At 39.1% G+C, this 16,272-nt stretch overlaps 1 protein-coding gene across 5 annotated transcripts in view; it reads left to right on the forward strand.

The window, feature by feature from the left end:
- The window catches only part of SLC20A2 (solute carrier family 20 member 2), a 111,714-nt gene that overhangs the window by 1,867 nt on the left and 93,575 nt on the right, over window positions 1-16,272 (forward strand). The window contains exons 1-2 of one of the 5 annotated variants that reach the window (XM_028148718.2): window positions 2,861-3,216; window positions 4,462-4,563. The exons of 3 other annotated variants lie outside the window; for them this stretch is intronic. The gene's annotated coding sequence lies outside the window, so the exon portion shown is untranslated. Of the gene's footprint in view, window positions 1-2,860; window positions 3,217-4,461; window positions 4,564-16,272 lie in introns of those variants that run through there. One more of the 5 variants, XM_054720010.1, reaches the window with a different exon arrangement.

A 16,272-nucleotide genomic window follows, 5' to 3' on the forward strand; every position in this document is an offset into this window, starting at 1 on the left:
ATGACTCATAGAGTAAATTAATGTGTTTTTCAAGGTGGAAGATGGCTTTAAAATTGCGCAGAACTACAATTAGTCCATTTATTTGAGTATTCAGTAGTTTCCAAAGCCCTGTATCTCTTATTATTTATCCAAATTCCCATTGTGTATCATTGTCACCCAATTCTTGGACATTGGAAAAAGGTAAACATTGGGAAAGCCTTAATGGCCCTTTCTGAAAGGCTTCTTTCCATATTTAGTTTCTAAGTGACTTTCCTAATTAAGGATTAACAAATGACAATGAAACAGGAAGAGTAATTTTCCAATACCAAACCAAGGAAATGAAAAACAGTGGACTGGCTATTGCTTTGTTAATAAGTCTAACATTCATGGTTATATGAGTGTTAAGAATGTTATATTATCTATATTGCAGGGGTTCTCCTTAATATTTCAGATTGCCATTAAACAACTGAAACATTCAGTGTTGAATCTAGTACATTGTGCATTAAGAAGTTAAGTTTTTGGTTGGATTTAATTAAGCAGTTTGACTTCCTTAAGCAAGAAGTTTATTTTGATTGTGTTTCCACAGATACAATCTAATGATTTATATAGACACTAGAGGCCCGGTGCACGATTTCATGAACGGGTGGGGACGCTCGACCTGGCTGGCAATTGGGGCCATCTCGCCCAGTCCTGATCGGGGTTGATTGGGGCCATCTGGCTTGGGGGAGGGAACGCGGGAGGTTGGTTGTGGGAGCGCACTGACCAGCAGGGGGCAGCTCCTGCGTTGGGCATCTGCCCCCTGGTGGTCAATGCGCATCATAGCGACTGGTCAACCGGTCGAGTGGTGGACCAGTCATAATGGTTGCATGTATATATGTAATATAGATAGATAGATGATAGATAGATAGGTAGATAGATAGATAGATAGATAGATAGATAGATAGATAGATAGATAACAGTGATGAGAATGATGCTGGGACCTAACAGTTTGCATCTTGTGAGAGTAGTAGAAGTTGAAAAGACTGGAAAGGATAAGGGAAGTATTTGAAAATGTGTCTTATTTGTGATTAGAGCATATTGGACTTTACCTATCTTCTGATTCTAGTGGACCATCATTGGCAAGGAAAAGATTGAGAATGCTTTGCCAGTTAGTGTTTATAAGAGAGTTCCTTTAACTAAAGGCATTCTGTTTGGGGAAGGGATGAGTGGAGAGTTGTCACCAATGGAGGATGTAAGAAGAAGATGCATATGCTTTGTTTTGGAGTTAATGCTCCATTGTGTCTAACTGACTCTTGCCACCATCTTCAGGCACTTTCCTCGTAGATGTTTGATATTTGTATGCAGCCAATTGGAGATAAAGTAAAGGAGGGGATAGGTGGGGGGAACAAAGCACAAGGGTATACAGCAAATAGGTTATATTTGGACAAAATTTAGGAGCTGGGCCTTCACAGCTTCTATTATGAAAACCGTTCAAATATAATTGAGTGTATGTGTTTGTAAATCTCTTATATGTTATTTATATGCCAGAAACATGGAGACTATCCCTTTAATGTGCTTCATAACCAATGGAAGATACTTAGAGTCTATTACATGGGAAGTTATTGAATTTTTCTTTGCAGCCATTTCTGTATGTTTTGTCATTGTTAGAAAGCTGGAGTGACCCATAATGCCAGCATTGGCTCCTGCTTATGAGGCATTTAAGCAGTGTTGTGTTTCATCAGATTGGAAGACAAGTCCTTCTGGTTCCCTTTTTCAAAACTTGGCTCTCACGTGGAGTGCCCTTTAAACTTCCAGAGTGCGAGGACCTTCTCTGTGTCACTCATTGCCATATGCCCAGAGCCTAGAACAGAACCTAGCATATGGAAGGTGCTGAGTAAATATTTGTGAAATGAACAAAAATATATTGGAATCTTTTCTTTCCGCTAATGAAGGTCCCGCTTACCATTAGGGGCAGGAACACTCCAGTCTTACCCTCTCCACAGAGTCCACAGACCACGATGAGCCTTTGAATATTAGCTGTTTATTTTAGTTGGTAGTATTTTAGTTAGGCAAACATTGTGTACACACGTGAAACAGCACGATAATTTGGAGCTAAATAAAACAAAGTAATAATAGCTAACATTTATGTAGGGTTTTGAATGTGCCAGATGCTGCCCTAGCACCTTTACATGTTAATTTATTTAACTCTCACAACAGTTCTTTGAAATAGGTTCATAATAATCCCATTTTTCAAATGAGGAAATGGAGGCACAGCAAGGTAATTAGGTTACTTGCCAAATATCACAACGCAAGTAGTAAGTAGGGAGACAGGGGATATGAAACCAGGCAGTCTAGCTCTGAGTTGGTGGTTTCTCTGGGGAGTTTTACTTTACCAAAGACAGAAGAGACATCTAAAAGTTGACACTACGTTCTCAGCTGTAAAAGTTCAAGGTAGCATAAAAGATTGCAGTGACTCTGAGCTGCAGAAATAATGCTGCATTTTCCAGAGAGAAGTTGATAATGAAGTGGTTTAAGAGGACACTGCATTTTGAAATTAGAAACTGAATTTTGAATCTCAGAACTGCGTAAGGATTAAATGTAACTCTTTAGGTATGGAATTCTAAAACAGTAATTCATCAGGACATAGAACAGTGACTGTTTTATTTAGTGTCAGAAAACTAATGTAAAATAAAGTAATATTAAAGACACTTGCTCTCTTACTGTTTTTCTCTTTAAAACACTTACTAGATTTAAACGCTAGCAGTAGTAATTTACCAGAATGTGAGTGTTATTGACGGTTTCCTGTGCACTTCTGTCCATTTGCTTTGTTGTGTGAAATCTTGATCCATTTTTTCAGCTTGTTTTGGGCAATAGAGTACATTATTGGGGCCAAGAGGCCTCTTCAAACCAAGTTATATTTAAAGCCACCATAAAATTATGCTGTTGATTTGGTAACAAACCTGGAGTGAAGTCATTTTGAAGCTATGTGGAATTAGATGAGGGCCCACAAACAAAATCCAGCAAGATGAAGAAAAATGGTATTCTCTGAAAGCCCAGTTTTGTATCCGTTTGTCGGGAGCTGACAATATTATTTTGGGGTGTTGGGCATCAACAGAGTGATTGGCTCTAAATGACGGCACAGATAGGGGAATACATACATCACCGACCCACAGCCGAGGAATCAGAGGAGGAAGTGCCCTTGAATGAAGCATGGGCCACAACCCTGGTTAGCAGCCAGGGAGGACACACGCTCTGCAGGTATAGTATTCTGTGTTACGGATCACTTCTGCTGGATAGGAGGTCATGACGTTGAGTCAGTGAAGAAATTATGTATGCTGCTGTCATTTTAACATCACATGTTTTGGGATGGCCTGTCATAGAAACAACTTATATCTATGAATATTGTCCCACAGTCCTGTTCTATTTAAATCCCTGAGAAAATAATTTGGAAAATTTGGTTTAAAATCTGTATTTAAATTTTTATCCAATTGGCATATGAGCCTTAATTGCAGGCTCTTCTCTAAATGGGGGGCTTTAGGGAAAGGAAGGGGATACACTGATTCATATTTTAAACCTATCAAGCTGGATAATTTAATGAAATGTGTACCCCCATTTTATGGATTTTAGGGTTGTAGAACTGGATCCTGAACATGATCTAGTGTGGTGGTTCTCTAAGTAGGAGTAGACATCAGAATGACCCAGGCTTTATTGTAAAAGTATCATGTTTTAGCCTAACCCCAGGAGCATGGCTTGCACATCTGTATTTTAAACCACCTGCCCTTGTAAGAAGAACCAACCCTGTATTTTATAGATAAGAAAATCAGGGCAAAGTCAGATGACTTGCCTATAGCTGGTTCGGTAGTACCAAATGTTATCAGCAAATAATATGTAATTTGATGGCTGGGAGAAATTTTCTAGGTCATCAGTTTAGTAGTTTTTTTTAAAAAATATATTTTATTGATTTTTTACAGAGAGGAAGAGAGAGGGATAGAGAGTTAGAAACCGATGAGAGAGAAACATCGATCAGCTGCCTCTTGCACAGCCCGCAACCAAGGTCATGCCCTTGACCGGAATTGAACCTGGGACCCTTGAGTCCGCTCTATCCACTGAGCCAAACCGGTTTCAGCTAACATTTCCAAGTAAGATATGAATGTAGAGAAATAGTGTTTTCTCAAAGCCCATCTTCTATCCTGGCCATGGTAAAATTCAAAAAGTCAGTCACCAGAATTTCTTTACAATCTCAACTGATTTTTTAAATTAATTTTAGGAACTTTCAATTATTTGACGTAATTTTATTGTATACCCTGTGATGCCCTGTTAAATTTTGGGGAAAATACAGTATATTTAAAGTTGAAGTGAGATATTCAATTTTTATTTGAATTACTTATTTTTCCATCTTAGCTAAAATGTAAGCCAGAAATGTGTGAGAATTTGCACTGCTTTTTTTAGTTTTGTGTTTTAAAATGTGGTTGATTTTTAACCTTTTTTTTTTTTTTTTTTAAGGCATCTTACGTTGGAAATAGCACAATTCGGCTCCCATGTTCTCTTTGAGTATGAGAGAGAATCCTAGTTTCAGCATGTCCCCAATAGAGACCAAAGAACCAGGTTTGTTTCTTCTTCGAGATGTCTGCTAAATCCTGTGGAGCAGCAACTATTTCTAAAAGTAAATAATAATATCAGATGCCTGTGAATGGACTATATGGCCAAGAGACTCATTCAGATATTCATGGAAGAATGGTAAAAACCTGAAGACATGGCAAATTTCAAGAAGTGACACCCCCCCCCCCCATGTCATTTAGGATTTTTGAGCAGCCAAAAGAAGATAGTTCTGAAAATATAAGTGACAAGACGCTAGCATATTTCTTTACATGTTTCTTATATTATCTTTGTTAACTCATCTGCTTTTGCATATAATATTTGAGTTATTTTTCTCTACTGCTATAGTTAGGAATCGACTTAAGATCAGAGTTTTATTCTGTGTGGATAGAGAACTAGTAGATATAATAGGAGAAATAGGAACAAGTTATTGGGATGTTGGCCTCTAGAAATTGGCTTTCACTGAATAATTACTAAAAGTGCAGGATGTTGATGAATTGCTTCTTCATATGATGTGCTTCTGTCTCAGTCTTTGCGACTTTAGATTCATCTTTATCTATTCTCAGCCTCTGTGTGCCTCCTTTTATTTTGCACAATTTTTTGGACTTAAGATCTGATGACCTTGTTTTTTCAGAGTGAAAATAAGAATTATATCTTCACAAATAAACCTTTGGTATGGTTGCTCTTTCCGCTAGGTCCGTGGTCGGCAAACTGCGGCTTGGGAGCCACATGCGTCTCTTTGGCCCCTTGAGTGTGGCTCTTCCACAAAATACCACGGCCTGGGCGAGTCTATTTTGAAGAAGTGGCATTAGAAGAAGTTTAAGTTTAAACAATTTGGCTCTCAAAAGAAATTTCAATCGTTGTACTGTTGATATTTGGCTCTGTTGACTAATGAGTTTGCCGACCACTGCCCTAGGTTATTTCCTAGGGTCAAGAATAGAGCAATTGCCATTCTTTTTCAGAGTTGTTGTTCTTTACTATTTTTATGTTCTTGTTTAATGTTTTGTTTTCATTTACTGTTTCTAAGTGGAAATGAAGGATGAACTGTTTCCAGTTCATCTGTGTTCTGTTTTCAGTTACCTAGGAGAAATGGGTAGTGAAAGTTTATAGAAAATTTATAGCATATCTTAACCGTTAGAGTTTTAACCTTGTTTTAAACTTCCGTCAAACTTTCTTTATAATGGGGATCTCGCCAAATGCTGACTAATAAGCACAGAGACAGAGAGACAGAGAAAGCTTTTGTAATTAACAAATGTAGCATTTCGATCATTAAGGTCATTAATGTATTGGTATGAAAATTAATTTGTTGGTTAGAGCTAAGATAATTTTTATATTTTTCAGCTCTTTTTACTTTTTGCAATTAAGTCAGTTGACTACATCAAAAATTTTCTCCTCTGTAAGTTGAGGAAACCTTTATTCTCATGTATGAAGTTTACCCAACAAAGAAGTAGAAGCAAAAGAACAGATTTTAAAATTTAATTTAATAAAGTGAAATTCCAGAAACAATTTTCAAAAAATATTTTTCCCTCAGTATGCCTGTTTTTTACTTCATCCCTATAATTCCCTTTCTGCTCTTATCTGCTTACATTTTTTCTTGTCTGTTCATAATTTCTTGTTTGGTGTCTTTGCATTTTGCCTACTTCTTGCCTTTTCCATGATTCAGCCTCCCACTGAAAATACTTTCTATTCTCTTTACTACTCTGTTTCCCTGGACTTGCCTCCTTCCTAGTCTGCTACCTCCCTGCTTTTGTTTTTGTCTCTTGTAATTCAGCTCCTGTCATTTCTAGCTACCTCTGTCCACTTTGCTTCCTGTCCACCTACATTCCACTCTCATCTCCTGTCAGTGGTGATCTCTTCTCTCCTACCACCTCAGTCTACTTCTATCTCTGTAGTTCACTGATCTGTCATGTGTTTCATCTAGCTCTGATTTCTTCTCCAAATTTATGTTTTCTTTCTGTACTTTTTAGTCATTGTGCATTTGTTCCATGAGCTCTTTTTCTATTTTCCTGTCCTTGGGTGGTAGGTATTACTAGACAGATTTGTTGTCAGTATTTACATAGAACAAGATCCTTGCTGTGTATTTCCTGGGTAGCCAGGATGAATCAGTTACTATTAGTTTTTCTTGGAACACTGAGCTTCCTGTGTTTTCTGCTTCTAAGAATTAGATTGGTATTCTAGAAGACTAATATTACTTTAAAGAGAGTCAGGATAGTTGCATGATACTGTCATTTTAACTCTTTATTCAATAGCTCATGAACTTTGAATTCGCTCCCTGCCTTGAAAAATTTTACAAAAGACATCCAAAGCAGGTTTGGGGGTCAGATGGGAAGAGAAAAGTAAATACTACAAAAGGAATCAGTCAATTTCTGGAACTGGGAAGAAAACTAAAACCACAAACCACATTCTTTATCATTTATTAGGTGAAAGGTCCCCTGAAAGAATAAAACGTATCAGGAATTCTTTTAACTAGGTCATCTTTGGTTTTACATTTCCTTTTAAGTTCCAAGACCTTTCTTTAATGTTTAACAAAACAGAAACTGAATCTTATAAATATTTATTTTATTTTGAGAGGCTTGATTTCTCCTTAAATATTAACCTGTGTCATTTTGTAATTATACTGTAACATTCTCAAAGTGCCTGTGTTAGTTTCTTGTGAGGGAAAGTGTATAAATTGTATGGTCTTGCCCCTCAGGACTCTGTAGTTGTGTAATGAAAAAGTAGCTTCTTGGCAAAATTTTATTTTATGCAATTGATGATTTACATTGTCTTACATTTTTCTTTTATCCTTGTATATGGTATAATGTGGTGCTTTTCCTATAATTTAGTTTTCTATAGTGTGTCTGATCTGGAGGTAGACTAATGTGAGAGTAGATATATAGCTTTATTAAACTTAAAAAAGGAAGATCGCATACATCACATAATGTAGTCGTGTCTAAGTAAGTTTTAAGAATAACCTTACAAATGGAAGTTGATCATTTTGAATATTCTTTCTTCTGAGCCTTCCTTAATTGTGATAGTAGTCACTGGGTATCTTGAAGCTAAAGGAATGGCTAATGGTAGGAATCCCTTTCCACGTCCCGCGTGGTCCAGGGTTCCAGTTCAGGGTTCGGGTTCTGGAGAAGGGCCGCACACAAATGAATGGAGACTGAAGAAATTCAATTTGGCGAAATGGGGGGCCAGGCGGTAGTCCACCTCTAGTGGGAGAACTCACGACTGCTCTGGCTCTGCCATCCTTTTTATTGAGGCTTTGGGGAAAAACATCTTAGGCAAGATAAACAGAAATATACATGTAAAAAACAAAGGTGGAGGCTGCTTCAGCTAACAATATGTCAACTAAAGGGTGAGTGGTTAGAGCAATTAAGGTTGTTGACCAGCCTTCCTGGCTTCCTGTCAACATCTCTCTTTTTAGTAAAACTGATTTGTTTCCGGCATCTCCCCCGTTTTCTTTCCTTAAAAAATCTTGCATATGCAGACTAGAAATAAACATATAAGAACAAAAATGAGACAAGCAACAATGGCTATGCTGAGAGTTCAAATGAAATCAATCTGCAGTAAGTTTCTTTCTTGGCCAACAGTTTCTGAATCCCAGTTTCAATGTCCAACAGTTTTTTGAGAACATGTCAGCAATGGTATCTGGATGGTGGACAGATGGTGGTAATGCAGGTCCGACCTCTGGTTTGGTCCTGGGCAACCTTCAGCGACGCACAGCTGCTGACTGCTAGCATGGCGAGGTTTCATCAGTGTCTTCCATCTCTGGACTGCTTCTCTTCTGTCTTTATGGCTGGAGCATTCCTGTCAATTCCTCTCGGTTGCAGGAATCCACATGGTCTTGGAGTTGTTTTCTGAAAATACACAAACATATTCTCGACCAAAAGTTAATAAAGGAATCTTTTCTATAAATTTTACTTGGGATCCTTTTTATTTGAGCCCAAATGATTTTCCTTTGGCTTATTCTGACACCATGTGTGTTTTTTCATAGGTGTCCTGCTCTTAGTATTACAAATGAAAATTAGTTTTCAAAGAAAAAAATTTTTTCTGGATATTTTTCCTTACATAATATTTTTCCACTATCCCCCCTTTTTTGATATAATTATTAGGAGGCTTTTGGAAAATTTTTATAATACAGTCTTGATCACTTTAAATTTTAATTTTTTGTACAAAAATATGACTGTTTTAGGTTCATTGCATGTTAAGCAATGTTACCATGAAATGAACTACCAAAAGAATTTTTCATTAATACTGTAGAAACAGCTTTTTGTCCAGTATAATTTTTCTTGAATATTTACTTATTTCAATTAGCCAATTTAAATTAATCTGAAAATTTGACTATTTTACTGTCAAATTTAATACTCTAACAGCATTCTTAGTTCACCCTGTAAATATTAATGCAAAGGATTATTTGCATCCTTGAGAAGGCTCTAAGCATTCCTGGTATTAGACTGGATTTAGATATAGGGCTGCTGCTGTCAGCCAAGTCTCTGTTGCCTGGGTCTCAATCTGAGCTGGACAAGTCTTTGTCGGCCACCTGGGTCCCGATCTGAGCTGGACATGGGAAGCGCGAAGCAGCCATGGGGCAGGAGACCTCCCTCAGAAGGGGCGAGTGTTCAAGCCCCTGCAATGTTGGGGGGGTGAGGTTCTGTGCCCCACCTCTGTTGACCCCCAAGTTCTCTCCTGATGGCCCCTCTGCGACTGTGCCTGTCTTAGGTTGTTCCTCCCTTGAGGAATCTTACCCGTCTTTGACTAACCAGCCATCCTCCGGGGCCAAGCAGGGTGATGTGAGGTTCAGTTTTGTCTCCTTGGTAGCCTATGCCCCTATGGCCTCCATGCCCAGCACCTGCCTTGGGATCCCCTCGCCTGCTGGCGGGGCCCTGGCATTGATCACATATCTTGGGGAACCCAGGTTTCTTCTCCAGGGAGGGCCCAGCTCACGCCATTGTGCGAGAGACAGATCCATGGTACCAGCCACCACGAGGCTTCAACCTCAGCAGGAACAGAAAGCCCAGGCAACAGCTGTGGGCAATTGGATGGTGAGAAGAGGTCCCTCTTGGCAAAAAGAGCAAGAAGGGCCAATGTAGAATGCTCCAGTGCCTTCCCAGGGGGCCTTCCACACAGTGGAAGGAATTAAATCCTTTCATGTGCTTTAAAATTGCTGCCAAACATTCAAAGAATTAGTTTGTAAGTTTGTTTGGTATATGCTGTTATAAAATATCAAAAACCATAATGACATTGTAGAAAAAATATCATGTAAGGATTTTACTCCTGGATACTACATTAGTGGGGAATCAGCCCATGTAAGGGTTCTTACCCATGAAGAGTCAGAAGCATAAGTCTGAAATACTTCTATATTTTTGCCCCAGATAATATTACCGTACAGATGATTACTTCTAGCATGGCAAGAAAGATGTTCTCAGGCGTCAGGCATCTGTACCGTCTTCCTTACCATGTCCCAGGAGACCTCCGGGCTGTTTGTTGTCCGGCTCATTCTCCTCCTGCTTCTCATCTTCAGTGGACTGCTTGGAGTCGCTGCTCTCTGTGGCTGAGGTAGTTGATTGTCTGCAGCTGCATGGTGTGACTCCAGGTGCAAGGTCCTCATTAGTATGGCTAGTTTCTCTCTTGGATCCCTGTTGCAGTTTAATATTTCTAGCAGGAATCCACACTGGTTTGGAAAAATTTTCTGGGAATATACAAGCATACCCTCTGCCAAAGGTTAATAATGGATCAGGTCCCTTCCATAAACCAGATTCGGGATCCTTCCATTTAACTAGACCATTTTCTTTTGTTTTATTCTGACACCAATGTAGTTCCATAGGTGTCCTACCTTCATCATTACAAGTGAAAAAATTTAAAGTAATTAAGGCTTGGTGCAGCCTACCTGCAGGTGATTTCTCCATCATCCCTTTTTGTTTTTCAAGTTGGGATTTTAGCCACTGATGCTGTCGTTCAATAATGGCCTGTCCTTGGGAATTATATGGTATTCCTGTAATGTGCTGAATTTTCCACCTTTTACAAAATTCCTGGAATTGACAACTTGTGTAAGCAGGCCCATTATCAGTTTTAATAATTTTTGGAATTCCCATGACGGCAAAAGCAGCTAGGCAATGATTAATAACCTGTTTTGCCGTTTCTCCTGTAGATGCAGTAGCCCATATTACTTTTGAAAAGGTATCTACAGAGACATGTAATGCCCCAAGGCGTCCAAAGGGATTATAATGCGTTACATCCATTTGCCAGATATGGTCTCTTAGCAAACCTCTAGGGTTGACTCCTGTGTTAGGCCCTTGAGGTAGATGTAACATGCAAGTTGGACATTCCTTAATAATCTGTTTTGCCTGTTGTCGAGTGATTGAGAATTGTTTAGACAGCATTTTGGCAGGCTGATGTAAAAGCTGATGAGATTCTAAGGCTTCTTTTAATAAAGCAACCAATTGATCAGCCTGTGCATTTCCTTTTGTTAAAGGACCAGGTAAGACACTATGAGCCCTGATGTGAGTGATATAAAAAGGATATTGTCTCTGTTGTACAATCTGCTGAACTTGTCTGAATAGTAAAAATAAACTTTGGTCACTAAGCCATTTCAACCGGGCAGTTTCAATTCTATTCACTAAGTTTGCAGCATAAAAGGAATCAGAGACTATATTAAGAGGCTCTTGGAAATCCTGCAATGCAGCCTTAATAGCTTCTAGTTCAATTCTCTGTACAGAGGTATGATTGGTCAGTATGACTCGGTCTGAATTTATTGTATGATAGGCAGCTTTCCCATTTGATGATCCATCAGTAAAAACAGTTAGGGCTCCAGGAATAGGTTCTTGCCTAGTATTTTTTGGTATAATGATGGAGGTATTATATATAAACTGTAGTAATTTATGTTTTAATAGGTGACAGCTAAGTTCCCCTGAATATCCACTTAACCCAATTTGCCAATTTATATCAGTCTGAAATAACATTTCTAATTGCTTCCCAGTGAGGGGGAGGTAGATACACTGGGGCTCTTCCCCTCTAAGCTGTTTACACCGTTTCCTAATTTGAAATAATAATTGGGCCAATAGTTCTACATAGGTAACTGCAGTTTTAGAGGATTGATGCCCTAGGTGGACCCATTCAATAATGGCAGGAGAATTTTTATTTTGGAAGATGACTCCAGTGGGACTATTTGCAGTGGGGTTAATTTGTCCCAATAAAGGTAATTCGGGCTGGACCCGTGCTACTTGGGCTGAGGAAATTGCCTGCTCAACCCTTAGCAACTCATTCCTAGCTTCATCTGTTAAAGTTCGGGGAGACGAAAGAGTAGAGTCACCTCTAAGTAAACTAAATAAATTTGTCATTTCTCCTGTAGAGATCTTCAGATAAGGTCTCAACCAGTTAATATCCCCTAATAATTTCTGAAAGTCATTTAAAGTTTTAAGACAATCTTTTCTTATCTCCACCTTCTGAGGCCTAACACATTGGTTTTCAATTATGGTTCCCAAATATTGGAAAGGTGTTTCTTTCTGTACCTTTTCGGGAGCAATTCTTAAGCCCCATTTAGGGAGCTCCTCTTCTAATTGGGAAAACATGGCCAAAGTCTGCTCTTCCCGTGGACTTGCTAAGAGCAAGTCATCCATGTAATGAATAATGTAACATTGGGAGTATTTGTCTCTTAAAGGCTGAACAGCTTGAGCCACATATTTTTGACACAAAGTAGGGCTATTGGCCATTCCTTGAGGTAAAACCTTCCATTGATATCTTTTCATAGGCTCTATATTATTGATAGATGGCACTGAAAATGCAAATCTCTGTTTATCTTGAGGTGCCAAGGGAATGGTGAAAAAACAATCTTTAAGATCTACTACTATGAGAGACCAATTTAAAGGGATTTGTGAAGGCGCTGGGAGTCCAGGTTGTAAAGTTCCCATGGTATGCATAGTAGCATTAACTGCTCTAAGATCCTGTAACAATCGCCATTTTCCTGTTGCCTTTTTAGGGATTGTAAATATAGGTGTATTCCAAGGACTATTAGAAGGTTCTATGTGGCCAGCCTCTATTTGCTCTTGTATTAATTCATGAATATGACTTAATTTCTCCTTGGTTAATGGCCACTGATCCACCCATACAGGTCTATCATCTTTCCATTGTATAGGATCAGCATGAGGGTGAGGAGACTGAGCAGTGACCACTCCTAAAAAGGTTGATGTCCTATCTGAGTTATTAACTGCTTTCCTTTGCCAGTAACAATACATGCCTGTAAACCCTCTAAAACATCCCGGCCCCATAAGTTGACTGCAATTCCAGAGATGATGTAGGGCTGAAACCATCCTGTCTGTCCTTCCTCATCTTGCCACCTTAACACTGCAGCACTACGTTGTGTGTCATTAGGAACTCCTACCCCCTTAACTGAGCCCATGGCTTCTGCCGTGGACCAACTTGGAGGCCAGAATTCTTTACTGATAACACTAACATCCGCTCCAGTGTCCACTAGACCCCTAAACTGTTTTTCCTTTATTCTTAAATTAATCATAGGACGGGTTTTGTTAATTTCATGTATCCAATAAATGTCCGAGCTTCCAAATCCTTGCATGCCTCTTTTCCTATTTAAAGTCTCACCTTGCTGAACATAAGGTAAAAGTAGTATCTGAGCAATTCTTTGTCCTGGAGTAACTTGCATAACATGATTACATTCTAGTATAACTTTAACTTCTTCTTCATACTCTGAATCAATGACTCCAGGCAGGACAGTTAGTCCTTTTAGAGTGTTTCCACTCCTCCCTAAGATTAATCCTAAAGTTCCTAGTGGCACAGGTCCCCAAATTCCTGTAGGAATAGCTTGCCGAGCAATATCGGGGGTCAAAGTGACTGCTATAGTGCTGTTAAGATCCAGGCCTGTGCTTCCTGGAGTTGCTCGGATGAAGGAATCCACTGTGGGCCTTGCAGGGCAGATTTCCCCTATTGATGACGGGGCTGGGGGGTACCCCTTTGGCCGTTTCCCGGTGATTGACCATGCCCTCTATCTTGATCTAGCAGCTGCCCATTTCTATGAAATTTCGATTTACAAAAACTGGCCCAGTGGTTCCCTTTCTGACATCTAGGACACCGAGAGAAGCTTAAATCTGGAGGCGGAGTGTTCACGCCTCTTCCTAGAGTGCTACCTTGTGTCCTTCTCAGTTGCCTACATTCCTTTTGGAAATGTCCTATTCTTCCACACTTATAACACCTGTTATTTCTACCTGTTACTGCAGCAGCGAGTAAATTTGCTTGAAAAGTGCCTGATCCCACATTCTGACACGCTTGAATCATCTCTGTAATGGTACTATTTCTTCTCAGAGGTGTCAGGCATTTTTTGCAATCAGCATTGGCATTTTCATAAGCTAATTGCTGAACTAAAATATCTCCTGCTGCCTCATGTTGAATCTGTCGTCTCACTGCTCGAGTGAGACGAGCCACAAAATCAGAAAATGACTCTGTAGGTCCCTGCATACATTTACTAAAAGCTCCCTGAGGGTCCCCTTTTGTTGGTAAAGTCCACCAAGCTTTCCTTCCACAAAGTCTAATTTGCTCATATGCCTGTTGCACATAATGTAACTGATTTTGTACATCCATATACTGTCCCAGTCCTGCCAGCATTTCATAAGTTATGTGAGCATTCGGCCCTCCGTTTGTGCGGGCTTGCTCTTGACATTTCTCCAAGTATTCTCCCTTCCATAGTAAATAATCTCCTCCATCCAGAGTTGCACGAGCCAGAGAATACCAATCAGAAGGAGTTAAGAATGCATCAGAAATATTATTCATGATTTCTCCTGTAAAAGGAGCCGTTGGACCATTTTGAACAACGCTTTCTCGCAAAGCTTTTATCATTTTAAAATCAATTTTTTCATGGCGTCTTATTATCTGATTTGGGTGCTGTGGGTCAGCTACCTGTAAAACAGGAAAAGCAAGCCTTTCTTCCACCGACATGTCCTTCATTCCTTCTCTGATGGCCCTCTGAATAGATGATTCTATTGGTGAATTAAATGTTTCAGGATTAGGACATGAAGGTGGAGGGGGCCATAAAGGCCATTCTTTCAATTTTTCTTCCTGCTCCTCTCTGGGAGGAGCAGAGGGAACCAGGGGAGGAAGTTCCTCCTCAGCCTCTGTAAAAGGCTCTAGCAAACGCAATATTATGTTCCCCATGGAGAAACAGTTTTATTTTATTTTATTTATTTATTTATTTATTTATTTATTTCCAACTTTTTTGCCAAATACTCAAGATCTAATGTACTTTCCTCAGAAAACCAAGGTTTATGTTCTATAACATAAAAGAATACCTTCTGAATCTTTTAATTTGTTAAGCATTCAAACAAAAATTCTAATAAAGTTTACTTTATATTTATAACCTAATTCTTCCCCATTAGCCTGGCTGAAAAAGAAGTTCCCACCCTACTTACAGTTCGCGACTCTGCAGCTGGCCGTGGGCTTTTGTGTGCGGTGAACTTCCCTCACCTTTTTCCGGTGAATTTTCCACACCTTTCCTCGGTGTACTTTTTCCTTCCTTCGCTCTTAGGCGAAAAATACCTTCTCCTCCAGAAGTCCCTCGGTAGGCGCCAGAATGTAGGAATCCCTTTCCACGTCCCGCGTGGTCCAGGGTTCCAGTTCAGGGTTCGGGTTCTGGAGAAGGGCCGCACACAAATGAATGGAGACTGAAGAAATTCAATTTGGCGAAATGGGGGGCCAGGCGGTAGTCCACCTCTAGTGGGAGAACTCACGACTGCTCTGGCTCTGCCATCCTTTTTATTGAGGCTTTGGGGAAAAACATCTTAGGCAAGATAAACAGAAATATACATGTAAAAAACAAAGGTGGAGGCTGCTTCAGCTAACAATATGTCAACTAAAGGGTGAGTGGTTAGAGCAATTAAGGTTGTTGACCAGCCTTCCTGGCTTCCTGTCAACATCTCTCTTTTTAGTAAAACTGATTTGTTTCCGGCAGCTAATGGTTTGATAATAATGGTACTGTAACATTCAAAACTCATGAACAGCTAGTAAAAAACATCAGAACTACAGTTAAGCTACTAAGAAGAAATTTGTGTAGATGTGCTAAGTACAGGACTGTTTTGGGATTACAGAGAACTAACATAGTAGAGAACATTGTATAGGAATATACTCTTATTACCTAGATACTGTTGTTGTTCAAAAGCTTGGAAATCCCATTTTAAATTTGCCTGTATGGTTTTGAAGAAAACTAAACTTATTAAACATCTTAATAGTCAATTCCCTCCTTCAAAAAAAAAAAATAAATAAACCAGAAGCTTATTTAGCTTGGTCTGTTTTGCCAGAAGTAGTTCTCAATAACAGTTGTCTCTTCTCATAAATCATAGCTGTTCTCAGAGAATTTAAAATTTGTTACAATTAAGCATATTTGACAAAAATATGCCCCAAGCTTCTAAAGTGTTCAGCAAAAATGACATCATTGGAATAGGTCTCTGTAATGACTGCTTTCAGGAAAGTTGGAGTAAGACTTAATTAGATACAGAAGCTGTAGGGTATGTTATAAAATCAGCCTTTGTATAGTTGTAATCCCAACACTGGGTTGTATATACTAACCTGAATATAGTTCTTGGATTACATCTGTGTTTTTATTATTATAAAAGGTGTTTAAATTAATTTCCTTTAACAAAACCAAACTGAACAGTGTGCATATTCTAATTCTAATGTAGTAAGAAAAATTGGCACAGTGATTTACTATTAATGGTTGATTAATTTCTTCCTAAA

This window comes from Eptesicus fuscus, chromosome 8, assembly GCF_027574615.1.
Source record: "Eptesicus fuscus isolate TK198812 chromosome 8, DD_ASM_mEF_20220401, whole genome shotgun sequence".
Classification (NCBI taxonomy): Eukaryota; Metazoa; Chordata; class Mammalia; order Chiroptera; family Vespertilionidae; genus Eptesicus; species Eptesicus fuscus.